A 17244-nucleotide genomic window follows, 5' to 3' on the forward strand; every position below is an offset into this window, starting at 1 on the left:
AAAAATTGATATATATTATCTTGAATCAATCCACGACCCAGTGTATACACGTCTCAGGCTAGATCACAACTCAAAGTATATATATTTTTGAAATCAACCTCAACCCTGTATAGCTAACTCCCACATTACTGCATATAGAGTGTCTATGGTTGTTCCAAATAATATATACACATGGGTCGATATGATATGTCAAAACATTTGCATACGTGTCTATGGTATCCCAAGATTACATAATATATTAAAATACATGTATAATACAATATAAGTTAGCTAGGATATGATTAATATAGATTTGTTACCAAATTTCACGTTGCTACAACAAGAAAAATTATCCAATCTTGTTTTACCCATAACTTCTTCATTTTAAATCCGTTTTGAGTGAATCAAATTGCTATGGTTTCATATTGAACTCTATTTTATGAATCTAAACAGAAAAAGTATAGGTTTATAGTCTGAAATATAAGTTAAAAGTCGTTTTTGTAAAGGTAGTCATTTCAGTCGAAAGAACGACGTCTAGATGACCATTTTAGAAAACATACTTCCACTTTGAGTTTAATCATGATTTTTGGATATAGTTTCATGTTCATAAGAAAAATCATTTTCCCAGAAGAACAACTTTTAAATCAAAGTTTATCATAGTTTTTAATTAACTAACCCAAAACAGCCCGCTGTGTTACTACGACGGCGTATGTCCGGTTTTACAGTGTTCTTCGTGTTTCCAGGTTTTAAATCATTAAGTTAGCATATCATATAGATATAGAACATGTGTTTAGTTGATTTTAAAAGTCAAGTTATAAGGATTAACTTTTGTTTGCGAACAAGTTTAGAATTAACTAAACTATGTTCTAGTGATTACAAGTTTAAACCTTCGAATAAGATAGCTTTATATGTATGAATCGAATGATGTTATGAACATCATTACTACCTCAAGTTTTCTGGATAAAGCTACTGGAAATGAGAAAAATGGATCTAGCTTCAAAGGATCCTTGGATGACTTGAAAGTTCTTGAAGCAGAATCATGACACGAAAACAAGTTCAAGTAAGATTTCCACTCGAAATAAGATTGTTATAGTTATAGAAATTGAATCAAAGTTTGAATATGAGTATTACCTTGTATTAGAAAGATATATTACTGTAAATAAGAAAGATTTCTTGAGGTTGGATGATCACTCTACAAGATTAGAAGTAAGCTAGCAAACTTGGAAGTATTCTTGATTTTATGAAACTAGAACTTATAGAATTTTTGAAGAACACTTAGAACTTGAAGATAGAACTTGAAAGAGATCAATTAGATGAAGAAAATTGAAGAATGAAAGTATTTGTAGGTGTTTTTGGTCGTTGGTGTATGGATTAGATATAAAGGATATGTAATTTTGTTTTCATGTAAATAAGTCATGAATGATTACTCATATTTTTGTAATTTTATGAGATATTTCATACTAGTTGCCAAATGATGGTTCCCACATGTGTTAGGTGACTCACATGGGCTGCTAAGAGCTGATCATTGGAGTGTATATACCAATAGTACATACATCTAAAAGCTGTGTATTGTACGAGTACGAATACGGGTGCATACGAGTAGAATTGTTGATGAAACTGAACGAGGATGTAATTGTAAGCATTTTTGTTAAGTAGAAGTATTTTGATAAGTGTCTTGAAGTCTTTCAAAAGTGTATGAATACATATTAAAACACTACATGTATATACATTTTAACTGAGTCGTTAAGTCATCGTTAGTCGTTACATGTAAGTGTTGTTTTGAAACCTTTAGGTTAACGATCTTGTTAAATGTTGTTAACCCAATGTTTATAATATCAAATGAGATTTTAAATTATTATATTATCATGATAATATGATGTATGAATATCTCTTAATATGATATATATACATTAAATGTCGTTACAACGATAATCGTTACATATATGTCTCGTTTCAAAATCATTAAGTTAGTAGTCTTGCTTTTACATATGTAGTTCATTGTTAATATACCTAATGATATGTTTACTTATCATAATATCATGTTAACTATATATATATATATATATATATATATATATATATATATATATATATATATATATATATATATATATATATATATATATATATATATATATATATATATATCCATATATATGTCATCATATAGTTTTTACAAGTTTTAACGTTCGTGAATCACCGGTCAACTTGGGTGGTCAATTGTCTATATGAAACCTATTTCAATTAATCAAGTCTTAACAAGTTTGATTGCTTAACATGTTGGAAACACTTAATCATGTAAATAACAATTTCATTTAATATATATAAACATGGAAAAGTCCGGGTCACTACAGTACCTACCCGTTAAATAAATTTCGTCCCGAAATTTTAAGCAGTTGGAGGTGTTGACGTATCTTCTAGAAATAAGTGCGGGTATTTCTTCTTCATCTGATCTTCTCGTTCCCAGGTGAACTCGGGTCCTCTACGAGCATTCCATCGAACCTTAACAATTGGTATCTTTTTTTGTTTAAGTCTTTTAACCTCACGATCCATTATTTCGACGGGTTCTTCAATGAATTGAAGTTTTTCGTTGATTTGGATTTCGTCTAACGGAATAGTGAGATCTTCTTTAGCAAAACATTTCTTCAAATTCGAGACGTGGAAAGTGTTATGTACAGCTACGAGTTGTTGAGGTAACTCAAGTCGGTAAGCTACTGGTCTGACACGATCAATAATCTTGAATGGTCCAATATACCTTGGATTTAATTTACCTCGTTTACCAAATCGAACAACGCCTTTCCAAGGTGCAACCTTAAGCATGACCATCTCTCTAATTTCAAATTCTATATCTTTTCTTTTAATGTCGGCGTAGCTCTTTTGTCGACTTTGGGCGGTTTTCAACCGTTGTTGAATTTGGATGATCTTCTCGGTAGTTTCTTGTATTATCTCCGGACCCGTAATCTGTCTATCCCCCACTTCACTCCAACAAATCGGAGACCTGCACTTTCTACCATAAAGTGCTTCAAACGACGCCATCTAAATGCTTGAATGATAGCTGTTGTTGTAGGAAAATTCTGCTAACGGTAGATGTCGATCCCAACTGTTTCTGAAATCAATAACACATGCTCGTAGCATGTCTTCAAGCGTTTGTATCGTCCTTTCACTCTGCCCATCAGTTTGTGGATGATAGGCAGTACTCATGTCTAGACGAGTTCCTAATGCTTGCTGTAATGTCTGCCAGAATCTTGAAATAAATCTGCCATCCCTATCAGAGATAATAGAGATTGGTATTCCATGTCTGGAGACGACTTCCTTCAAATACAGTCGTGCTAACTTCTCCATCTTGTCATCTTCTCTTATTGGCAGGAAGTGTGCTGATTTGGTGAGACGATCAACTATTACCCAAATAGTATCAAAACCACTTGCAGTCCTTGGCAATTTAGTGATGAAATCCATGGTAATGTTTTCCCATTTCCATTCCGGGATTTCAGGTTGTTGTAGTAGACCTGATGGTTTCTGATGTTCAGCTTTGACCTTAGAACACATCAAACATTCTCCTACATATTTAGCAATATCGGCTTTCATACCTGGCCATCAAAAATGTTTCTTAAGATCCTTGTACATCTTCCCCGTTCAAGGATGTATTGAGTATCTGGTTTTATGAGCTTCTCTAAGTACCATTTCTCTCATATCCCCAAATTTTGGTACCCAAATCCTTTCAGCCCTATACCGGGTTCCGTCTTCCCGAATATTAAGATGCTTCTCTGATCCTTTGGGTATTTCATCCTTTAAATTTCCCTCTTTTAAAACTCTTTGTTGCACCTCCTTTATTTGAGTAGTAAGGTTATTGTGAATCATTATATTCATAGATTTTACTCGAATGGGTTCTCTGTCCTTCCTGCTCAAGGCGTCGGCTACCACATTTGCCTTCCCCGGGTGGTAACGAATCTCAAAGTCGTAATCATTCAATAATTCAATCCACCTACGCTGCCTCATATTCAGTTGTTTCTGATTAAATATGTGTTGAAGACTTTTGTGGTCGGTATATATAATACTTTTGACCCCATATAAGTAGTGCCTCCAAGTCTTTAATGCAAAAACAACTGTGCCTAATTCCAAATCATGCATCGTATAATTTTGTTCGTGAATCTTCAATTGTCTAGACGCATAAGCAATCACCTTCGTTCGTTGCATTAATACACAACCGAGACCTTGCTTTGATGCATCACAATAAATCACAAAATCATCATTCCCTTCAGGCAATGACAATATAGGTGCCGTAGTTAGCTTTTTCTCCAATAACTGGAACGCTTTCTCTTGTTCATCCTTCCATTCAAATTTCTTCCCTTTATGCGTTAATGCAGTCAAGGGTTTTGCTATTCTGGAAAAGTCTTGGATGAACCTTCTGTAGTAACCAGCTAGTCCTAAAAACTGGCGTATGTGTTTCGGAGTTTTCGGGGTTTCCCACTTTTCAACAGTTTCTATCTTTGCCGGATCCACCTTAATACCTTCTTTGTTCACTATGTGACCGAGGAATTGAACTTCTTCCAACTAAAATGCACACTTTGAAAACTTAGCGTACAATTCTTCCTTCTTCAATACTTCTAACACCTTTCTTAAATGTTCACCGTGTTCTTGGTCATTCTTTGAGTAAATAAGTATGTCATCAATGAAAACAATGACAAACTTGTCAAGGTATGGTCCACACACTCGGTTCATAAGGTCCATGAACACAGCTGGTGTATTAGTTAAACCAAACGGCATGACCATAAACTCATAATGACCGTAACGTGTTCTGAAAGCAGTCTTTGGAATATCATCTTCTTTCACCCGCATTTGATGATACCCGAAACGTAAGTCAATCTTTGAATAAATAGACGAGGCTTGTAGTTGATCAAATAGGTCGTCGATTCTCGGTAGTGGGTAGCGGTTCTTGATGGTAAGTTTGTTCAACTCTCAGTAGTCGATACACAACCTGAATGTACCATCTTTCTTCTTGACAAACAAAACAGGAGCTCCCCACGGTGATGTGCTTGGTCGAATGAAACCACGCTCTAAAAGTTCTTGTAATTGGCTTTGCAGTTCTTTCATCTCGCTGGGTGCGAGTCTGTAAGGAGCACGAGCTATTGGTGCAGCTCCTGGTACAAGATCTATTTGAAATTCAACGGATCGATGTGGGGGTAATCTGGGTAATTCTTTCGGAAATACATCGGGAAATTCTTTTACGACGGGAACATCATTGATGCTCTTTTCTTCAGTTTGTACTTTATTGATGTGTGCTAGAACAGCATAGCAACCTTTTCTTATTAGTTTTTGTGCCTTCAAATTACTAATAAGATGTAGCTTCGTGTTACCCTTTTCTCCGTACACCATTAAGGGTTTTCCTTTTTCTCGTATAATGCGAATTGCATTTTTGTAACAAACGATCTATGCTTTCACTTCTTTCTACCGGTCCATACCGATTATCACATCAAAACTCCCTAACTCTACTGGTATCAAGTCAATCTTAAATGTTTCGCTAACCAGTTTAATTTCTCGATTCCGACATATATTATCTGCTGAAATAAATTTACCATTTGCTAATTCGAGTAAAAATTTACTATCCAAAGGCGTCAATGGACAACTTAATTTAGTACAAAAATCTCTACTCATATAGCTTCTATCCGCACCCGAATCAAATAAAACGTAAGCAGATTTATTGTCAATAAGAAACGTACCCGTAACAAGCACCGAGTCTTCCTGTGCCTCTGCCACATTAATATTGAAAACTCTTCCACGACCTTGTCCATTCGTGTTCTCCTGGTTCGGGCAATTTCTAATAATGTGGCCCGATTTTACACATTTATAACAAACTACATTGGCATAACTTGCTCCGACACTACTTGCTCCGCCATTACTTGTTCTGACACTATTTGTTCCTTTCGTTCTGTTAACCCCTGGTCCGTAGACCTCACACTTCACCGCGCTATGACCATTTCTTTTACACTTGTTGCAAAATTTGGTGCAGAACCCCGAGTGATACTTTTCACACCTTTGGCATAACTGCTTCTGATTGTTGTTGTTGTTGTTGCGGTTGTAGAAACCCGTCCTAATCCATCCGGACGAAGTCCATATCGATTATAAACGATTCACAACAGTTGATTACATCGCGAGGTACTTGACCTCTATATGATACATTTTACAAACATTGCATTCGTTTTTGAAAAGACAATCTTTCATTACATCGAACGTTGATGGCATGCATACCATTTTATAATATATTTAACTATAATTGACTTAATAATAATCTTGATGAACTCAACGACTCGAATGCAACGTCTTTTGAAATATGTCATGAATGACTCCAAGTAATATCTCGAAAATGAGCAAATGCACAACGGAAGATTTCTTTCATACCTGAGAATAAACATGCTTTCAAGTGTCAACCAAAGGGTTGGTGAGTTCATTAGTTTAACATAAATAATCATTTCCATCATTTTAATAGACCACAAGATTTCCATTTCTCATAAATATACGTCCCATGCATAGAGACAAAAATAATCATTCATATGGATTGAACACCTGGTAACCGACATTCACAATATGCATATAAGAATATCCCCATCTTTCCGGGATCCTCCTTCGGCCATGATATAAATTTCGAAGTACTAAAGCATCCAGTACTTTGGATGGGGCTTGTTGAGCCCGATAGATCTATCTTTAGGATTCGCGTCAATTAGGGGGTCTGTTCCATAATTCTTAGATTACCAGACTTAATAAAAAGGGGCATATTCGATTTCGATAATTCAACCATATAATGTAGTTTCGATTACTTGTGTCTATTTCGTAAAACATTTATAAAAAATTGCGCATGTATTCTCAGCCCAAAAATATAAAGGGTAAAAAGGCAAATGAAACACACGCATATAAATATTGCAAAATAGTTAATAAAGCATTTGCATGTATTCTCAGCCCAAAAATATATATAAAAAGGGAATAATGAAACTCACCATACTGTATTTTGTAGTAAAAATACATATGACGACATTGAACAAGTGTAGGGTTGGTCTCGGATTCACGAACCTATATCAGTTATATATATTAAAAAAATAACCACTAACGAGTTGATATATTAATAATTTACATATTATATTACTAATTAAGTTATATTTATCCTATGTATTTTAGGTAGTTAATATTTATTTCAATATGACATTTATTAATATTAATATAGTAAATACTTATTAAAGTAGTTTAATAATATTTATCTATTATTATAATATATTACAAATAGAAATTTATTTCAAGGTGTATATATGATACGAATATATGTTTATGTCAATTAATATATTTTATATATAGTTTACTTAATGTCATAAAAACTTAGTAATATATAATATTAATATATTGGTAATATGTTTTTGTAAAATAATATTTATTTGTAATAATAACAATAATAGTGATAATAAAAATGATACTTTTGAAAATGATAATTTTTAATATAAATGGTATTAATAATAATTTCATTAATGATACTAATAACAATAACCTAAATGATAATAATAATGTTAATTCTAATATCAATGTTAGTAATAACAATAACAATAATTTTATTAATCATTTTAATATCAAGGATAATAATTTTTAATAGAAATGATAATAATAATAATAACAATAATAATGATATTATTAATACTAACAATAATGATAGTAATTTTAATTGTATTAACATTTCTAATAACTATATTCTTCATATTAGTAATGACCTAATAATAATAATAACTAATAATAACTATAATAATAATAATAATAATAATAATGAGTAATAAGTAAACTACCTCAATGAAGTAGCCCTTAAAAAATGCCCAATTCCGGGTTTGAACCCGCGACGTCCCGCTAACCCGACAATACCTTAACCATTACTCCGTATCATTATCATAATTATTATTATAACCATTATCATAATCGTTCCCATCATCATCATCTATCTTCATAGATTCATGTTATTATCATCATGTTTTCATGATCATCATCCTATATCATCATCATCATCATCATCATCATCATCATCATCACCTTTTATGTATACTATTTATCATTATCATCTTAAATTAATTCTAATCTTATCATTATCATCAGTAACATATACCGTACATCATGTAACCCAATCATCAACATTTATCATCACCATAAATATAACCACTTCATCAATCATCTTAATCTTTATAGTTAAACCGAAACAAAATAAAAATAAAAAAATTTACGAAAGCAGCTGTATGAAATGGTTTCGTGATGTTGGCCTAATCAACTAGTCCAAAAATCTGTAGCCCAATCAAAGTAATCCAAATACTAAACAAACTTTCCCTAATTCGTTTATTGAATTAAAAGCCCACGATTTGCCCAAGTTAAATATTCCAAGTTGTATTTGAAGAAGTCAGAATTATTTGTTTGTGTAGGTGGGGTTCGGTTTAGGCAGGAACAATAACATCACTTATCATGTATACCTCACTTTTTTTTTTCTTTACAACTCATCATCCATTACCGGTTTATCATTATTATCCTCATTAATTTTCGCTAAACAGGAGCATAAAACAGAAATGGTTATTGTTCTCTTTTTAGTCGAATAAAACAGAAAGAAAATAATGTGGTGGTGAACCAAAGTCGACGGTTATGGTTTTTGCAGCAGGCTAGTATCTAACAGAAACTGCAGCAGTTGATTGTGATGGTCCTCGTAGGAAACAAGAAGGAGGTGTGAGGGTGGGTGACGGGTTGTAGGTTGTAGGAATAGCAGAAAGGTTGGCGATGGTGGTGGATAATTGTTGGTGGTTCGATGGGTGGCAGTTTACAGTAAATAGAGGGAGATATAGAGAGATATAAAATGAGTGAGATGGTGATCTACAATGAACCAGGAGATAGGAACTTACAAGATGGTTCGATGATTGGGTGGTCTTGACTTCAATATGGTAACAGAAATAGATGAATAACACAATAGCCTTGTAGGCATATTAGTTACAAGTGTTAGTTATGGGGTTTTGTTTGAAACTAGAACAGTGGCAGTCGACCAAAAAAAATACAAGTGGTTTTTGTTTACCATCGAACATGAAGAGGGTTGCTTCAATTCACTATGGTTACGATAATAGAAACAATAAACATAATAGTAACGTAGCAACAAGTAAGTAACGAAGATAGTGGCTTGTGGTGATGGAAGGTGGTGATTTGATGTGGGTTGTGAGGTGTTCTTGAACAGAATAATATATAACGATGATGATGGTGGTGATTAAAGATAAGTTGTAGTGGAAATCGATGGTAGTAGCTTGCGAATAACAAGTGGTGTGGAGACGAGGTGTTGGCCAAGGAAGACATGGTGGTTGATGGTGTTCAGTGGTGATTGCCGATCAAAATAAATGAGGAAGTGATGAACTATTTTAGTGATGTTTAGAGTTAACATGTAATGTAATGCCTATAAGTGTATATGTAACACGTGTATTAGATAGATAATAAGCAACAGTTAATCCCACTCACATAATAATCATAATTACAATTACAATTTAATAATAACTCATGTGAAAGAAATAAACACTCAATCAAGTTGTGGTGAATTTTTCCGAATGCATACAAGTGCATGTGAATTCTATAGATTAGAATATAATAAAGTAATATTTAATAATATAATATTTAATATAAATCTTAGATTACAGAAATTAATAAACGTGTAATCACAGTGAGCCGCACCTCTTTTGGATTCATATACGGATTGTTATACCGTGCGAAATCAACGGCGGATAAAAGTGTTCAGAAAAATCCCATATTTTTAAGTTAACTATATTTATTTATTTCGGTCATTATGGTATAAAATTTGTTCATTAATTTAATAAATAAAAATTACATCAATTGTCCCTCTCATTTAAGGGTAAAATATAAAAAAAATGTTAAAATTAATTAATTAGATCCTAAATATACTTTTAATAAGCCTACAACTTATATAACTCATTTTCGTATCACCGTTTATTTTAAAATTACTTAAGTTCGAATTTAACTTGCTTAATATCAATCGAAACGTCAAACGAGTATTACAATCATTTAATATTTAATTTTTTTAATATATTTTATTTATATATAAAAATATATTTTAAATAATAATTATTATAATATCCTATTTTTATTTTATTAATTTTTTAATAACAACAACATATAATACTTCAAATTATATTTCGAATTATTATTTATATATACATACACACATATCTATTTACACTTAATTGTTCGTGAATCGTCGAGAGCAGTCGAAGGTCAATTGAATATATGAAACAGTTCAAACTTTTTGAGACTCATCATTACAGACTTTGCTTATCGTGTCGGAACCATATAATATTAAGTTTAAATTTGGTCGGAAATTTCCGGGTCATCACAGTACCTACCCGTTAAAGAAATTTCGTCCCGAAATTTGAGTGAGGTGGTCATGGCTAACAATAAAAATGTTTTCATGACGAATATGAGTTGATAAATAGAGTTTTATTATCATTGAGTAATATGGATAAAACAATTTGTCTATGAGAAGAGTACGAATGAAGCTATCACTGAATAGTGAAATAAAGAAATAGAGATTCGTCTTATCTTTTGACGTAGTCATTGTTGAATTTAGAAAATGAGGTGCATCTTAACTTTTGACGTAGTCAGGGTTGAATTTCGGAATTCAAGGGATTTAAAGAAAATCTTCGAAATCTAAAAGATTTGATTCTTCGGCGAGTAAGGGAATTAAGATCTCTATAATTAAATACGGTGATCTGCCTTGATTACTTTGTCTGATATTTCCATTATAAATTAATCTCTTCCGTTCTCTTATTCACACCATTCTTATACTTTCTTTCTTAGTTCCTACATCCAAAAGATTGTGAAAATGCTTAATTTCGTTCTAATCCTTGATACTTTTCTAATTATCACTTCTATCATACTTCTTTTCAATCTTCCACCAGAAAAATCTGTTTACTTCTACTATTACCTTGGGGTGATACTATTCTTAATTATACCGTGTCTTTATATTGCTATTCGTATTAATATCTACGGTTTGTAACCTCCGTGTTGGTATTGGGCTTTATATTTTCTCTTATATTTTGGAGCTCTTTGCCTTTTTATTCTCCTCTCGACCTCTAGTAAAACGAGTAATGGTCCAGAATTCGTAAGTATGGGGTTTCGAATGAACATGACTAACATTCTAAGAGAGAGATTGTAATAGCACGATCTTGATTGGTTAACTTACCAGAATTCAAGAGAAAAGATAGAACTATCAAAAAGATATATTCTTGACATGTTTGGAGATTAAATAGAATGTAAGAGTCATGTAACATGGCACATGATGATGTTTTAGTCTGTGAATCATCACGTTCCATTAGAAACTCAGCATGACCTACTGTAATATAATCACGCTGATCAAGTGTCATTATATTATACTAACTCATGCTTCAGTTCCCAACACTACTTCGAAAGCATTCTTATTTTAAGATAGAATTTTTTTTTCAGAATTTAGAAACTAAAATAGTTTCCTTTTATGATATATCACAGATAGCGCGGAGAGATAATTAATATCGGACGAGAATATTTATGAAGATATCTTCAGAAATATTGAGGATATTAATAAAGAAAAGTACGATGATATCTTAGGATTTCAGAATCAAATTGTGATGAAGAAATTCATTCACGATGATTTAGAGTGGTTAAGGAGTAAGGTATTCGCTAAAGATTTCATCAAAAACAGAATCATCAGGATTCTTTATGTACAAGTTAAGTCCTTGTGATTTGTTCAGAGTCTCCTTCATGGTTTGCTCAATCCGGTTTTCAGTTCCAACTTTTCTGAGCTTTGCCAACATACTATTCTTTATCTTTATACCTTCGACAGTTAAGTCGTGTACAGTTTATGCTGCTGTATTCAGCTTGTACAGTTTTTGCTGTTGTATTCAGCTTGTACAGTTTTTGCTGCTGTATTAAGCTTTTTCAGTATTTGGAGTATTGATTTGTAGACTGGGTGCTTTTCAAAATTTCAGAGTGGAAGATCATAATTCTAAGAGATAAGGATTATATGTATACTTATAACTGTTGATGTAGACATGCTGTGAGATTTCAAAATACTGATTGCTAATTCCCGATAGTTGGTATAGTAATTCTCGTTATAAGATGTAAATGAGTAAATGATAGGGTTTCACTGAATATAGTGATTTTTCGGAAAGTCAAAGATCAACGGAGTTGTTGGTAAATTTACTGCTAATGTGATGAGATATAAACGGTTTCCCGGTATCGCTGACGAAAGACAACTTATATATCAGGGTTATAATAACCTAATCTGAGTGAAAAGTCGAAGTTGACTTGCTGGAGCTGTGACAAAATTGGCTAATTTGAAAAGGAATTGCAAAGTTATTTTTGGTAATAGCAACGCCAAAGGAGCTAGCACAGATACGTGTTAAACGTTTACTCAGGTTCCGAGAGTTTTTCAGGTGCATACTATATGCATCAATCTTTTCTTCCGTAGATGAAGTGCGGTTGGTTCATCCTCTCGATTGAGATGTTTTCAAGAATCGTGAAAGGTTTAAACGCAGATTGAAATCGTCAATATACAAATGAGGTTTAAGATGAAGTCCAGTGGCAAACTTGAAGAACTATTTAGTTTCATATGTTATAATCAGTATTTTAATTCATTTTAATTTTCCAATATTATTCGTCCACAGTCGATAGTCCACAGTTAACCGTCCAATCATTCATATATAGTTTAATATATAATATTCGAATTAATTAATATGTATCGTGACCAGTGCACATGTCTCAGACTCGATCACAACTCAAAGTATATATATTATTGTAGAATCAACCTCAACCCTGTATAGAGAACTCGATCATTACTGCATATAGAGTGTCTATGGTTATTCCAAATAATATATATAAATGCGTCGATATGATATGTCAAAACCTTGTATACGTGTCCCGATATTTAAAGTGCGTAAAATAAATAACAGGAATTAAATAACGATAAATAAAGTGCAAAAAGTAAATAGCAGAAATTAAATGACGATAAATAAAATTGCGAGAATGTAAATTGCGATAATATAAAATGTAATCAGTTAGCTAGGAACAATTAGCTAGGAACAGTTAGCGTGGATTCTTAACAAAATTTCTCATAGTTAATTTGTTTGTTTCTAACAATTTTTATTTTGTCCAATGTTTTCTTCATTATGCCACTTGTCGGATTCTGATAGGTCAAAGTCCAAATATGAAATTGGATGAAAATGGTTATTCTGTGGTGAACAGATTCGTATATCTGTGGATGTAAGTAGGATAGTAAACGACTGTTGAATCAGCTTCGAAGAATGTACATTGTAACTTATTAATGTGAAATCTGAATATTCCTCGGGTGTTACCTACCCGTTAAAATATTTTCACCATTAACAGTTTGTACAATAAAACTTTTAATTACAATCTTTATGAAAACATATATACATATATATTTTCTTCAGACATAATCACGGATTTAATGAGTTAATATGCTATTAATCTCATTTGATTTACCATTAGAACAAGAATATATAATCTCTAAAACATTAGAGATTACATAATCGCCATGTCGAACGAAAATACAATAGATAGAACGATAGGTAGAACGATGATTATACTCGAGGTACAGAATGAGATGTCGAAGCTGGTGATGCGGATGTTGTTGTTGGTGGTACTAATGCTGTTGGTGCTAAGGTTGGTAATGTTACTGGTGTTGGTGATACTGCTGGTTCTTGCAAATTGTGTACCGTGCTCTCTAAAGTTAACACTCTAGCTCGGAGTTCTTTAACTTCTTCTACTAACCCTGGTTGGTTATCAGTGTGAGGTAGAGATCGGATATCTTCTCTATTTCTGTTAATGGTAGTCTCAAGACGAAAAGTTCTGGCAAAAAAGGTATAAACGGTGTTGCGAACAGGTTCGCCGGTGAGCGGGTCGAGTACTCCAAGGTTAGGTGGTAGATTCGGTTCATGATATGGATTACCTTCTTCCATTTTCCACAGGGTGAGTATGTCGCGAACCCACCCCCATTTTCTCCAGTAATCACGGTAGTTGATTGGTTGGTGTGCTTCTGTCACGCTGTCTTCGGAGTCAGAGGAACTTGGTCGATTCGTAGAGGCCATCTTACGCGATCTCAGGAAAGATTTTTGGTATGAAGAGTTGAGTGACAGCAATTGATAGTTGGATGGCATTCTCAATGCATAATTTGCATAGATATATATAGTACCAGGATCCCTTAAATTAAGGAGAAATTTACGAGAGATATCAGGCAAGGTCTACAGTAACAGATACGCTAAGATATGAATTGTCAGATACGCTAAGGTATGAATTTTGTCTATACACTATTCATGCAGTCAATGCAGTAAAACATGTCTAGACTAAGAATAATGAGTAAGTGATTTCCTAAGGATGATAAGCAGATGATTTTCGACAAAAATGATAAGCAAAACTTTTGACATGCAGACACGGTCGAAGTCCAGACACACTAATGCATCCTAACAACTATCAGTTAGACATACTAATGCAAGACCTGGTTCGCTAAGATCACCGCTCTGATACCAACTATAGAAACCCGTCCTAATCCATCCGGACGAAGTCCATATCGATTATAAACGATTCACAACAGTTGATTACATCGCGAGGTACTTGACCTCTATATGATATATTTTACAAACATTGCATTCGTTTTTGAAAAGACAATCTTTCATTACATCGAACGTTGACGGCATGCATACCATTTTATAATATATCTAACTATAATTGACTTAATAATAATTTTGATGAACTCAACGACTCGAATGCAACGTCTTTTGAAATATGTCATGAATGACTCCAAGTAATATCTCGAAAATGAGCAAATGCACAGCGGAAGATTTCTTTCATACCTGAGAATAAACATGCTTTCAAGTGTCAACCAAAGGGTTGGTGAGTTCATTAGTTTAACATAAATAATCATTTCCATCATTTTAATAGACCACAAGATTTCCATTTCTCATAAATATACGTCCCATGCATAGAGACAAAAATAATCATTCATATGGATTGAACACCTGGTAACCGACATTCACAATATGCATATAAGAATATCCCCATCATTCCGGGATCCTCCTTCGAACATGATATAAATTTCGAAGTACTAAAGCATCCGGTACTTTGGATGGGGCTTGTTGAGCCCGATAGATCTATCTTTAGGATTCGCATCAATTAGGGGGTCTGTTCCCTAATTCTTAGATTACCAGACTTAATAAAAAGGGGCATATTCGATTTCGATAATTCAACCATATAATGTAGTTTCGATTACTTGTGTCTATTTCGTAAAACATTTATAAAAAATTGCGCATGTATTCTCAGCCCAAAAATATAAAGGGTAAAAAGGCAAATGAAACTCACGCATATAAATATTGCAAAACAGTTAATAAAGCATTTGCATGTATTCTCAGCCCAAAAATGTATATAAAAAGGGAATAATGAAACTCACCATACTGTATTTTGTAGTAAAAATACATATGACAACATTGAACAAGTGTAGGGTTGGTCTCGGATTCACGAACCTATATCAGTTATGTATATTAAAAAAAATAACCACTGACGAGTTGATATATTAATAATTTACATATCATATTACTAATTAAGTTATATTTATCCTATGTATTTTAGGTAGTTAATATTTATTTCAATATGACATTTATTAATATTAATATAGTAAATACTTATTAAAGTAGTTTAATAATATTTATCTATTATTATAATATATTACAAATAGAAATTTATTTCAAGGTGTATATATGATAAGAATATATGTTTATGTTAATTAATATATTTTATATATAGTTTACTTAATGTCATAAAAATTTAGTAATATATAATATTAATATATTGGTAATATGTTTTTGTAAAATAATATTTATTTGTAATAATAACAATAATAGTGATAATAAAAATGATACTTTTGAAAATGATAATTTTTAATATAAATGGTATTAATAATAATTTCACTAATGATACTAATAACAATAACCTAAATGATAATAATAATGTTAATTCTAATATCAATGTTAGTAATAACAATAACAATAATTTTATTAATCATTTTAATATCAAGGATAATAATTTTTAATAGAAATGATAATAATAATAACAATAATAATGATATTATTAATACTAACAATAATGATAGTAATTTTAATTGTATTAACATTTCTAATAACTATATTCTTCATATTAGTAATGACCTAATAATAATAATAACTAATAATAACAATAATAATAATAATAATAATAATAATAATAATAATAATAATAATAATAATAATAATAATAATAATAATAATAATAATAATAATAATAATAATAATAATAATAATAATGAGTAATAAGTAAACTACCTCAATGAAGTAGCCCTTAAAAAATGCCCAATTCCGGGTTTGAACCCGCGACGTCCCGCTAACCCGACAATACCTTAAACATTACTCCGTATCATTATCATAATTATTATTATAACCATTATCATAATCGTTCCCATCATCATCATCTATTTTCATAGATTCATGTTATTATCATCATGTTTTCATGATCATCATCCTATATCATCATCATCATCATCATCACCTTTTATGTATACTATTTATCATTATCATCTTAACTTAATTCTAATCTTATCATTATCATCAGTAACATATACCGTACAACATGTAACCCAATCATCAACATTTATCATCACCATATCTATTTACACTTAATTGTTCGTGAATCGCCGAGAGCAGTCGAAGGTCAATTGAATATATGAAACAGTTCAAACTTTTTGAGACTCATCATTACAGACTTTGCTTATCGTGTCGAAACCATATAATATTAAGTTTAAATTTGGTCAGAAATTTTCGGGTCATCACAGCGGTTATTATTGTTGTTGGGATGATTGTTGTAGTTGCTGTTGTTGTTGTTGTTGTTGTTGTTGTTGTTGTTGGGCCATTTGTTGTAGTTGCGATTGATGTTGCGATTATTGGGATAGTTGTTGCGATTATTGTTGTAATTGCTGTTGTTGTTGTATTGGTGATTCTTATCACCGTTTTCCTCCCACTTTCTTTTGACTTGCTTCACATTGGCCTCTTCAGCAGTCTGTTCTTTAATTCTTTCTTCAATCTGGTTCACTAGTTTGTGAGCCATTCTACATGCCTGTTGTATGGAGGCGGGCTCGTGTGAACTTATATCTTCTTGGATTCTTTCCGGTAATCCTTTCACAAACACATCGATCTT

The sequence above is a fragment of the Rutidosis leptorrhynchoides genome, chromosome 3, assembly GCF_046630445.1.
Source record: "Rutidosis leptorrhynchoides isolate AG116_Rl617_1_P2 chromosome 3, CSIRO_AGI_Rlap_v1, whole genome shotgun sequence".
Lineage (NCBI taxonomy): Eukaryota > Viridiplantae > Streptophyta > Magnoliopsida > Asterales > Asteraceae > Rutidosis > Rutidosis leptorrhynchoides.